The sequence below is a fragment of the Patiria miniata genome, unplaced genomic scaffold, assembly GCF_015706575.1.
Source record: "Patiria miniata isolate m_02_andy unplaced genomic scaffold, ASM1570657v1 HiC_scaffold_7, whole genome shotgun sequence".
Taxonomy (NCBI): domain Eukaryota; kingdom Metazoa; phylum Echinodermata; class Asteroidea; order Valvatida; family Asterinidae; genus Patiria; species Patiria miniata.
Window position 1 is genome coordinate 385,145 of NW_024037074.1, and position 11,334 is coordinate 396,478.

An 11,334-nucleotide genomic window follows, 5' to 3' on the forward strand; every position below is an offset into this window, starting at 1 on the left:
CCCAAGTATCCGTGTATATTAGAATATCATCAATGAAATTCACGACATGCTGTATGTTTTCCAGCAATTTTCTCATCATGCGTATGAAAGTAGCCAGTGCATTTACCGTTCTGAAAGGTAACACAGTGAATCGAACTACAAATGTGTGTACTTTTTGAGGAGATTTGCGTGAAATGTGTGTGGCTTACTGTTCATCTCAATACAGTTGTCGTGTTGTGCAACTTTCCGTAATACAGGAAATGGCCCTTTCCATTGCATGAGTCATTTGTTCGCGTCAGTTGGCAGGACAACTAATACTTGGTGGCCGGTATCAAACTTTTGATCTCAAGTACGCGCGTCGTAGTATTTCTTATACATATAGCTAGTACTGGACTTCGCGAGTTCTTCTCAAGCTACAATGTAGTTGGCAAGTAGACTCTAGCCATTCACACAAGTCTATGACATACTGGTAAGTTGTCTTTGCCTCTTTATCTAATTTTTCTCCAGTCCATAACTCTCTGAGGAGAGTAAGAGGACCTCGTACTGAATGACCGTACATGAGCTCAAAGGGAGAGTACCCCGTGTTCTCTTGCGGAGATTCTCGATACGCGAACAACAGCACAGGGATATACCGATCCCAATCACGCGGTCTCTCACTGCACATGCGCCTTAACATTCGTTTCAGTGTACTGTTGAATTTCTCAACAAGTCCATTACAGATTGGATGGTAGGGTGTAGTTTGCAGTTGTTTCATTGACAGAAGTCTGCCTATTTCTTTCATTAAATCCGTGGTGAATTGTGCGCCAATATCTGATAGCATTTCATTTGGATCGCCCATTGGAGTGAAGATTTCAAACAACACTTCCACTACGCATTCTGTTTCAATAGGGCTACGGCTTCCGGCTAGCGCGTCGCATAGTCGACCAAAGTCAGAATGTATCTATTGCCTCGTTCCGTGATGGCGTGAATTGGTCCTATCAAGTCTACGGCTACTCGTCTAAACGGCGTATCAATAAAGGTATTCTACCTACATGTAGAGTAACCTGGCCGACACGACCTTTTGCGACCGTTATTTGGCATATGTCACAGGAAATGCAGTATCTTTGGACGTCGCCTTGCACGCCTGGCCAAAAGAAATTTGCAAGTACGCGGTCTGTTGTTTTCTTGATACCAAGATGCTTTGCCATGGTGGAATTGTGTGCATGCTTCAATACCTTCGAGTGCATTTTCCTTGGGAGTACCAACTGTGTGACACGATAGTTTTCTGTCGACGGTGAAGCGAATTCATGGTAGAGTAATCCGTCCGAGACGTAATACCTAGTTTCGTTATCCTTACCCTTTCGTCGGCTTTGACCTGTTTCCGCGAGGGTCAATAGCTTTTCCAACAACGGATTTTCATGTTGCGCTTTAATTATTTCCGTACAAGATTTGGAGAGATTTTGCACTTCGGGAACTTTAAGATGACGCAAGTTCGTGACTTTCTTTAGCTTTTGTGCTCTTGTCTCAACTGCTGCTGTTTTCTCGTCGCGAGGGCTTTGGCATTTCTGTTCTGGTGTGTCATTTCATTTACCTGACCAACTGGGATCAGGATCACGCGGGTCTCTAACACCTGTTATGTTTCCCTATAAGATCGTACAAGGGATTTGGCATACACAATGCATTCACGGTTCCTACAAAATACAGCGAATCTATTTCAATACGCACGACTGAAAAATTCCGTGTACTGTCTAGAAGAACACACTTTTGTTTTGGCTCCAACAGTTGTTCCTTCTTAACTAAACTCTGTTTGACGATAACCGTACCACATCCGCTATCACGCAGAACCTTAACCGTTTTGTTGCCTTACTGGAATTTGATTACCGATTGTACACGTGACACTAATCATGGGGACTTCATGCCCACAAGACAGTTTCAAATTTTCTCCTATTTGACCTGCACATTCGCATAGCGCAGGCCTCGATCTTGGGCAAAAAAGGGGCAGGCCACTTTGGCCTTGCCCCCATCAAAATTCCACAGGGCACCAAGGCCAACTCAAGGGGGCACCAAGGCTAATCATTTCAAAACCTTTAATTTACATTTATTTACAGCCAGTGTACACACGCCTATTTTCTAGGTCACATAAACAATCTCAGAGTATTCAGTTCTCGTACAAATGTACACCATGTCCAAAGAGCTTCGTTTCCGATTTCGCTTTATCGCTTGTAGCTTTTAATGTTCTGATCAAATTTTTAAATAAATCGCTTTCTTTGTAATATAATACAGTTGATGTTTCTGTAAGATAACATTTGACTAATGTTGATCTGGAATCTTCAAACTTAGGCACCCAAATAGCACTGTTAGCAGGCGGAGCCGAATGAAGACCGAGTTTTGTAAAATCTCGGTAACGGTCGCCAAATTCAAAATTGTACATAACACAGCAAAAAATTCGCCCATACGATCCCAGTATATTTGACGCACAGTTTTCTCTAAACGAAAGCAATGAATATGAATTATCAACTCATTTAAAATAAAATTAATTAGCAGTTAGCAGTTAATTAAACTATATTATACTCGGGCGCTATCCGATTGTCGGCGAAACTTCAGACATTTTCGGAAAAAGGAGGAATTCCTCCCGTTTTAGTCATGTGACGTAAATTGTAATACAATGTATTACTGGAGGCTATCGGACCTAAGATTCATCAGGAATAGTCAGAAATCTTTTGGTCTGGGAACCAGACTAGCTTATCGAGCCGCATTCGGAGCCGCTTCAACCTCCTCCTCATGGGTTTCAACCTCCTCCTCATGGCGACCAACTCGCAGTTGCATTTTGTCCAAACATTGCCTTGCGCGATACCCATTGAGACGAGGTTGAGACGGCTCCGAATGCGGCTTGATAAGCACAGACCCGCCAACCTTTGGGATAAAAAAACTGTATTCTGAATCTCCAAAAATTGTATTTTTCATTACAAAACTGTATTTTTCAAAAATATGCATAGACGGGCTATACGAACAAATAAATGTGGCTGCAATGCTCCATTTTTAATACATCTTAATTAAAGTTATCAAAAAAATGACCAGAGGTCTTCCTGCGGGTGGTAAACCCAATCAAACAATTTGCATGAATAAGGATATTGATCATATACCTTACTCATGAGCAAACTGCTTTAAAAACTATTTCATGTTTGAAATAAATAAACCATTAATGCAGGTGAAACATTCATTTGGCCATGTTCAGACACCGTGTGGTCGCTCGCCACGGGAGGTCCGGCCGTCGTAAAAAATAAAACTACCGAGCGTCCAGACATCGTTTTAAGTATAGCAAGTTCAACTCGAAGCAGTTTATCTTAGTTTCTAAGGTCACGTACAACATCCGCCTCAGCAAAAACCGCGCGCTAAAAAGAGCCTTCACTCTTTTGTTTTGACAGTTCGCTACACGTGGTCTGAGCCTCTCACCGTGTGATGCGTGTTGCCATGCTGTGTTTGACATCGCAGCCCCGGCCGGTCATGTAGCGTGGCACACCGTAAACATGACGACAGTCACTTGTCCAGCGCGGCGATTCCCCCATTTTTTAAGTATCGTGTACATGTAGGCCTTACACCATTTGTGTTAAAATTTGGGGGGCTATTTTCTGTACCTTTCGTGGTGCAGAAAGACATAAAAATGTTCTAAAAAGTTGATTGAAAACAAACACGTCATTGAACAGATTTCACTGCACTCATCAACTTGACAACTTGCCCGCACAATATGTCAGTCACGTGAAAATTCACATGATATTAACGTTGCAATATTGACCAATCAACGCCAAGGTTTTCCTGGTAGTTGAATATATTAGTGTAGTATGATAATTACGCTCCGGTTAGCGGTTGTTGCATTGGCATATATGCATAATGTACATCGTACAGTGGCACCGCGCCGTATGTTGGGCCATAGCCGGGAGATCGGGAAGGGCTGCGCGCTGGGGTATGGTGTATCAGATGACCCGCCTGTGTACGTACATACAAACACAACAACGATAACCATAAAAAGACGTGTATTATTTTCGCCGCGACTAGACGTTTGTTGAATGGTGTTTGTATGCACAGATCCTCTACACAATATCTGTGATGTATGATTGTCATGACGGGACATGCAGAGGTAAAATACAAACATGACAAAATGGCATGTGGCCGAGTTGGCCGCGACATGTGTATTTTCTGAAGGGGCATTGCGGCCAAGTTGGAAGGGCATGCGGTCATTGGCCGTAGTGGCCGCTGTAAAGATCGAGGCCTGATAGTGATGACTTTTTGGTTATGCACCCAGCAACTTCTTGTATTTCTTGCCCTGTTTCTTCGTCGGTTCGTTCTGTTACTTTCACACTTGCATATTGAGCTAGATAGCCCTATGAACAAGAACAATACAAGCACTATCAAACTAATCCTAGCGCAAGTGCGTTTGTGAGGGGAGATTCTAGAAATACCTAACTTACGCAACAACAGCTTGATTCCATGTGACTTAGTGCGCGTTACATAATCGCCAACATGACATGACAATCTGTCTATAGGCATCGCAATTTGGGCTTCTCAATGCACGCTGCCTAGCAAGGGCTTCCATAAACCACCTTGAACATCTATCCTGTATAACCACACACCTGAGACTACCGGCTTTTCTCAATTTGTTTTTTTCATTTCCCGGACGAGCCCCCATTTGTCACATTCCCTGGTTTGCTCCTCCCCAAGAAATATAACCCTCAGTAGTCTGGTACACCGTCACACAAAATAAATTGTCGAGTAAATTGACAATTTATTTTGTGTGACAATTTATTTTGTGTGACGGGTGTACCAGACTTCTGAGGGTCATATTTCTTGGGGAGGGGCAAACCAGGGAATGTGACACTGACAGTTGGTTGCAATCTGTTCTGGTCCTGCACATTACTAATGACACAGGAAGTATTGACAATTCCCTACTTTAAAGTAAAATACGTTTCTATTCCTGATAATATGCTGTGAATGTTTCTCGTTACCAGTAAGGTGTTTCATGGTAATATGCGCCAATCACAAGATGAAAATCAAATTAAGTTTCGCCCTTCTCCGACGTATATACACTGTTTACTCAGTGTGTTAAGGGCCTGTCACATTATATGCGATCTCATAGGAGACCTTACGGCGACCAAAAATATTTCATAAATTTATGCGAGGACATAAAGAAAATGCAGCCAGGACACAAGAAAATGACAGCTTTCTGTATCAAAGATTGATATTATTGATAAGTCTGAAGTCTGAAGGCAAAGTATAAGTTGTCCCCAGAGTATAAATAATTGCAGCTGAAACGTTCAGTGAGTTCAGAATGAAAAAAAATGGCAGTATTGATGATAACCATACAGAGGACCTTGCCTGCTCGCTTGGGACAATTTGGCAACTGTGCTGATTGCTTGCACACTTTAACTACTACAAAGATGTACAAAGCAAGAGTGGCTACCAAACAGGTAGTGTTGGTAACGAAATTAATCCAAAAAATGATGTTTTTAAAGACAGTCTCTGGCAAGAATATCGGAATCACACCAACAATAATTGTTGGCACCAAGAGTGCTGCTGATATCTTTGCTGCTCGAGATTTAGAGGCTTTTTCCTTGAATGTCAGAGGATTACGCACTGCAGAGAATCCCTCAGCTGCTATGATCTCTACAAAATACATGTAACTAGAAACAATAACAAATATGTAATTGAATCCCAGGACATACCCTTATTTTGTTTTACCGTTTTGGATTTCCTCAAAAACAAAAACCGTGAACGAACAGTTTACAGTTTTACAGTTTTGTAAAACGGTCAAACGGTATTAAGTCGACACACAAAAAATACTTTTTGTTGTTGTTTTTAATTGTAGAAAGCGTTAAACGGTTAGTTGCTTTATTTTTAGAGTGTTGTTTTACAAAATCATGACAATGACAAAACGGTCAATAGTCTTGCCGACCATTTTTTTGGATTTAGGTTTGGCAATTAAGCAATGCTCCAAGGAATGTTAATGCGTCCTTGGGATCGAGTCATTGCCTGGGCCCTCCTTACATTTTCGTTCTCACGACAGAATTTGCGAATTAGCTATTGAAGAGCCGCGTCGACTTAAACTCCAATTTCCTTCAAAATATCTGCAACTTCATCTAACGTCTTACCATCCTGTATCCATTGTGAAAAGTAATGCCCTCCCTTGCAGTTTTCCAGCGCCATTTTTGCTTGCAACTCTTTAAGCCCCACCAACTGAATCACATGAGAAGGGGTCAGGGTCCGCGCCAGGAATCACACCACGCATTAATTATGCCGAGCCAACACTCGTGTAAAGCAGGGTCCCCCTCCACCCCCTTGCCCACCGCCACAAAATGCACCACGGACTGTTAACTATGACACTAAAATAAAAAAAAACAGTGTGTATTCAATACTGACCGTTTTGCTGTTTTTCAAAGTTATTTGTGTAAAACTGTAAAACAAAAATAATGGATCGTTGTGCTATAATGACTTTTCCTAAACTTATAAAACGGATAAACCATATTTATGTTAATACTGTTTGTCGTTTTATAAAACTGTAAACGACAAAACGGTCAATGGTTCGTTTACTGTTTTTGTTTTTGAGGAAATCCAAAACGGTAAAACGAAATAACGGTATGTCCCAGGATTTATTTGACACTCTGGAATGCTTTGTACACTTCGGATGAACACAATACAAATATACATTGAGTCATAAGGAAGAGCAAGTCAGCCACGGCCAGATTGGATAAGTAGATGTTGATGATTGTACGCATTGACTTCACTCGAATGACTGTGAAGAGAAAGACCAAGTTTAAGAGGAGGCCGATTGGTGCATTGATTTCAGTAATTAACCATGGTATTTGTTAATTTCTTTTATGAGTCTTGATAAAGTTCTCAAGGTGCTTTTCAACTTCATCGTTCTCCATATCCAACATTTGATTCAGATGTAGCAAAGAGTGTTCTGTCCTATTTCAAGATCACTCCAGTTTTATACTAACAGCGAATATAAGACATGGAGCAATGTGTAATTGAAATAAAAAGCTTCTGCATTTTTTCCCCTTAGTGTTTCTTTATCTCTAAGATTTGTAAGGATAAGTTCTTTGTTCCTTGTTTTGAATGCATACTAAACCAAAGTTGACATTAGAGTTTCACAGTTGACTTTGGCATACTTTTTTACATGTTCATTGTGTAATCCGTCACTAAGGTTTTGCTCAAATCTAAGTTATGCCCAAAAAAAGAGTTTTTTTTTCAATGAAAGATGATGTCTCAAAACCGCCAAACTCAACGGTTTGACTGGAATCCTGCTGCTGCACAATTTTAACGTGTTTTTAGATGGGGTTATGGTCGAGAAAAAGCTTTATGTGGCCTCTCTGGACTCCCATACATTTGCACTAAGTTTTATAGTCGGGCACCATTTGCAGTCATCAGCCGACATTTGAAGCAACAAACCAGGTAAAAAAAATAATAAAATAGCCGCGTCGCCACACCACTTTTTGGGCAAGCTCCATACCAGAAACCGGAGACTTTTTTTTTGGCCTTTCTTTAAAAAAGGTGAAATGGCACTCTGCACTTTTTACATGTAGAGTTTTGCAGCTCATAAAAGATCACAGACATAACGTAACACTTGAATTATCTGTAACTGAATAAAATTAGATGCAGATCAAAAAATGACACAAAATCTTTCAGGTCGTTCACTACATTTTGCTTACAACATATTTATTTATATCTCACATATAGAAACTTGACACAAGCTTTAGATTTGGTGTTTGGATAATCAAGAAAGACATTTAAAATACAGATACAACTGCATCAACAAAGATTTGAAACCATGGAATTCCTACACTGTCTTGCTTGAAATTGAAAGTGTACTTAGATTTCTGCTATCAAATGTTATACTAAGAAATTACCCATGATTGGCTCCCGTCCGTACATTATTGATACTGATTGTGGTGGGGGGGGGGGGGACCAGCCTACCCAGCAAGAACAGAAATTATGTTTGGCAGCCAATAATTTGGAATTGTAAAGTAATAATTCAATAACTGAACGTGAGCTTTTTTGTGTTTGGTGTTTCATTCAAAAGTGAATAACTTTTGTATTGCTTGAAAAATAGCAGATTGGTAAAGAAATCTGTTTTTCGGGATGAAACTCGAAAATAGCACGGAACTTTAAGTAAATTCAGTACCTCATCTGGCATTTGTTGAGCAAAACTGTTATGTGGACAGTTTTCCTTGTTTTTTTCCTAGAAGGTACAGCATTAAAGGTTGCATGTCTGTGTAGAGTGTGTGTGCGATTCACAGTTTCAGATGGTTCTTATTTTATCTGATAAACTGTCGAAGTTGAACACATTACCCTCATTGTTTCAAGCTTAAACTTTAATTTGCAATGCACCACCAGAACTATGAACTGAAGTTAGGAGAATGGTTGTATGTAGAAAGATGACAAGTTCCACACACAATCCATTACCCTTTGGAGATACGGTGGACACAATACGAGGGCGCTATTTGGTTTGGGTCTAGTCTTTTGCATAATCTAGCCCAATATACCCAAATCAAATAACACCCTTGTATTGTGTCTGCCATATATCGCAAAAGGATAGCAGTTGAGCTATTCACTTTTTCCAATATTTGTTAAGACTCTGGAAAAACTGAATGTGCTTTTCACATCTTTTTCCAATCTACAGGTTCAACAACATGCTGACTCCACTGTGGAACCAGCCGTTTGAGGACCAGATATCCACCAAATAGACCAACACCAGGGAGTTTCTGAGGAATTTATCCAAGATGCTGCAACGGAACATTGGGGAGATGTCTCCCTGGCTGAAGCAACAAAGGTGAGCTACTCACCAAAGACACGGGATGGTTGTGGGCCAGAATGGAAATGTGATCTTTGTTGACAAAAAAACTGTTTCCAGACACAGTTTTCTGGCAAGTGGACTTACATGTACATGATGTACAGCTGCCCTGAAATTTCATTTAAAAGTCCAGAAAATGATGCCTCATTTTTCTTGAGAATCAATTAAAACTCAGCAAGCTTTGGGCCAACTTCTGAAATAAACTTCCTTTCCACATACAAAAGTCCCAAAGATTAAAAGGGGGGGGAGTTGGTAAAAAAATGTTTACAAACAAAAAGCAGAAAAATGAACACAAAACCAAAACTTCACAATTCATAAGCCGATCGAATGAGACTCGCACCAACAATCTCCTGCTTCCTAGTGCAAATGTCTCAGGTACTTGACCATCAGGCTTGCTGGGGTTGGCTGGCTGGTCCCAATCTGATACAGCAGGTTGTTACAACTGATAATGTAGTAACCAACGGATAATGTATCACCAACTGATAATGTCACACAAATTGACCGATACTGTATCACTAACCGATAATGTAACAGAAATTGACCGATAGTGTAGTAAAAATGTACACACTATCAGTCCATTGTTGTTACATTATCCGTTTTAATTGATAATGTAACAAATATTAACCGATAGTGTAGTAACATTTACTACACTATCGGGCAATTTCACTATCAGTCATTATCAGTTGTAACACAGGTACTACAACCAATGAGTTTAATTAATTGTTTACTTAGGGGAGTTGTGAATGTGAATACCTGGTTTTGACCTTCACCAATGTAAATTTGAATGCACTGTATATTAGTGCTGTCTGAAAGCTTACGAGCAAAGATTCTGCAAGCTTGCTTGGGTGAGATATGAACCCATGACCTCCTGCTTACTAGTGCAGACATCTTAACCACTCAATAACAGAGCTTGCAAAGGTTAGTGGGCCAGTTTGAATCTTGTGCATATATAGCTGTGGTTACCACAAGAAATTTACAAGCCTGTTGGAGTGGGATTCGAACCCACACTCTCATGTTGAATAGTGCACTCTTCATTTGATTGACAGGAAGAACCACAGTAGGATGGCATGTGAGTTGGAACCAATTAAGCCATCAGTGAGTAAGCTAGGTGACAAATATTTGTTGATAAAAATATAGATTTTATTTAAATTTATTTGTAGTATTGTGAATGATTTTATGAATTATAATCTCAATGATAGTTCACATTGGCACATAGTGTTAGGTTAGCTTGACTGGTGTGATCTTTGAACTCGGGTAGATAGATAGAGTCACCTTACTTGTACTAAATTTATATTTCAACCTGGATTTCTTGTTAGATAAACTATACAGCATGTGAATCTTTTGTGGGGTGAATATTCCTGACATTGGAGATGTCTGATTTGTTCCTTTCATTTTCATTGTTTGTTTGCACAATCACAGCCAGTATTAGAGAGTTATCGCAACAAGTGTGAGTTTACCATCGGCAAGAGTGTAGATGGCATCGGTGAGTGAAACTGGAATTTATATGCAATCTCTTCATTTTGTGTGTGTAGCGCTCCGTTCACAAGTACCCCCTCGCCTGGATATAAAGTGTGCACACATGTACTTAATGCACCTGTTATGAAAGCTGAACAGAAAGTTCCAGGATTTTTTCTCAGTTGTTCCCCAAATTTTTTTTGTCAGGTCTGCATGAAAATTGGCCCTGGATAAATTGTGCAATAGTTTCAGTATCATGTCTTCTTATTTTCATTGACAGATAACACTGTTGGTTTCTGGCTTGGCGCTTCCTCTGAAGTTCCATTTTGGTAAAAGACGTAGATCAGCTTTTATGTTTGATTGGTTTGGCTGTCAAGGGGCGTGGCCTATTAGTAGTTAATGCTGATCAATTCCAACCAATCAGAATGCAGCACACAGAAAGATTGACAGGTGTACATATTGTGCATTGTCTATTATGTCTGTCAGGAATTAAAGGGAAAATACAACATTTGCAAACATCAAAAAATAAAACTACCAAATCATTTTGAAATACCTTGCTGGACTGTTAGTGAATGACAGTGTAAAGCATCCTGTAAAATCATGGCACCTAGTATACTGTCATTTTCAAGAAAAGTGGTATTTTTGTATCCATTTCCAACGCTGATCGGCCGATCAGCGTTGGAAAAAACTGGCTTTTTTTCAAATACTGGCCCCAGTTGACCATCACACTTGTTTGCAATCGATTACAAACCTATGAACGGGTACAAGCCAGCTAGACTGGTTCCCTGACCTTACAATTCCCCAATATATGTAAACTGCTCTGTTTCTTCTTAAATGGAGTCAGGGAACCAGGCTACAGGAAAATGATTGTTTTTCTTGGTTTTTATAGCATTTTCGAACCCAAAACCTCAAAAAAGTCAGTGTAACTAGATTTGCTATATATTTCCTACCCCCCAATTCCATCCATTTCTGAAAATTACAGCAAAAGCAAATGATGTATATTCCCTTTAATTATTGAAAAGAAAGAAACAAGCCACAAAAGACTTAAACCCTTGTCATCCCCTTTGCTGACCAAT

The 11,334-nt window shown here is 40.0% G+C and overlaps 1 long non-coding RNA gene across 1 annotated transcript; it reads left to right on the forward strand.

Moving 5' to 3' along the window:
* The first annotated feature begins 8,644 nt into the window (after positions 1 to 8,644).
* On the forward strand, positions 8,645 to 10,568 carry LOC119746258. Its single transcript, XR_005273713.1, has 3 exons — positions 8,645 to 8,782; positions 10,223 to 10,286; positions 10,539 to 10,568. It is a non-coding gene; the product is annotated as an uncharacterized LOC119746258 (long non-coding RNA).
* Positions 10,569 to 11,334: the final 766 nt, after the last annotated feature.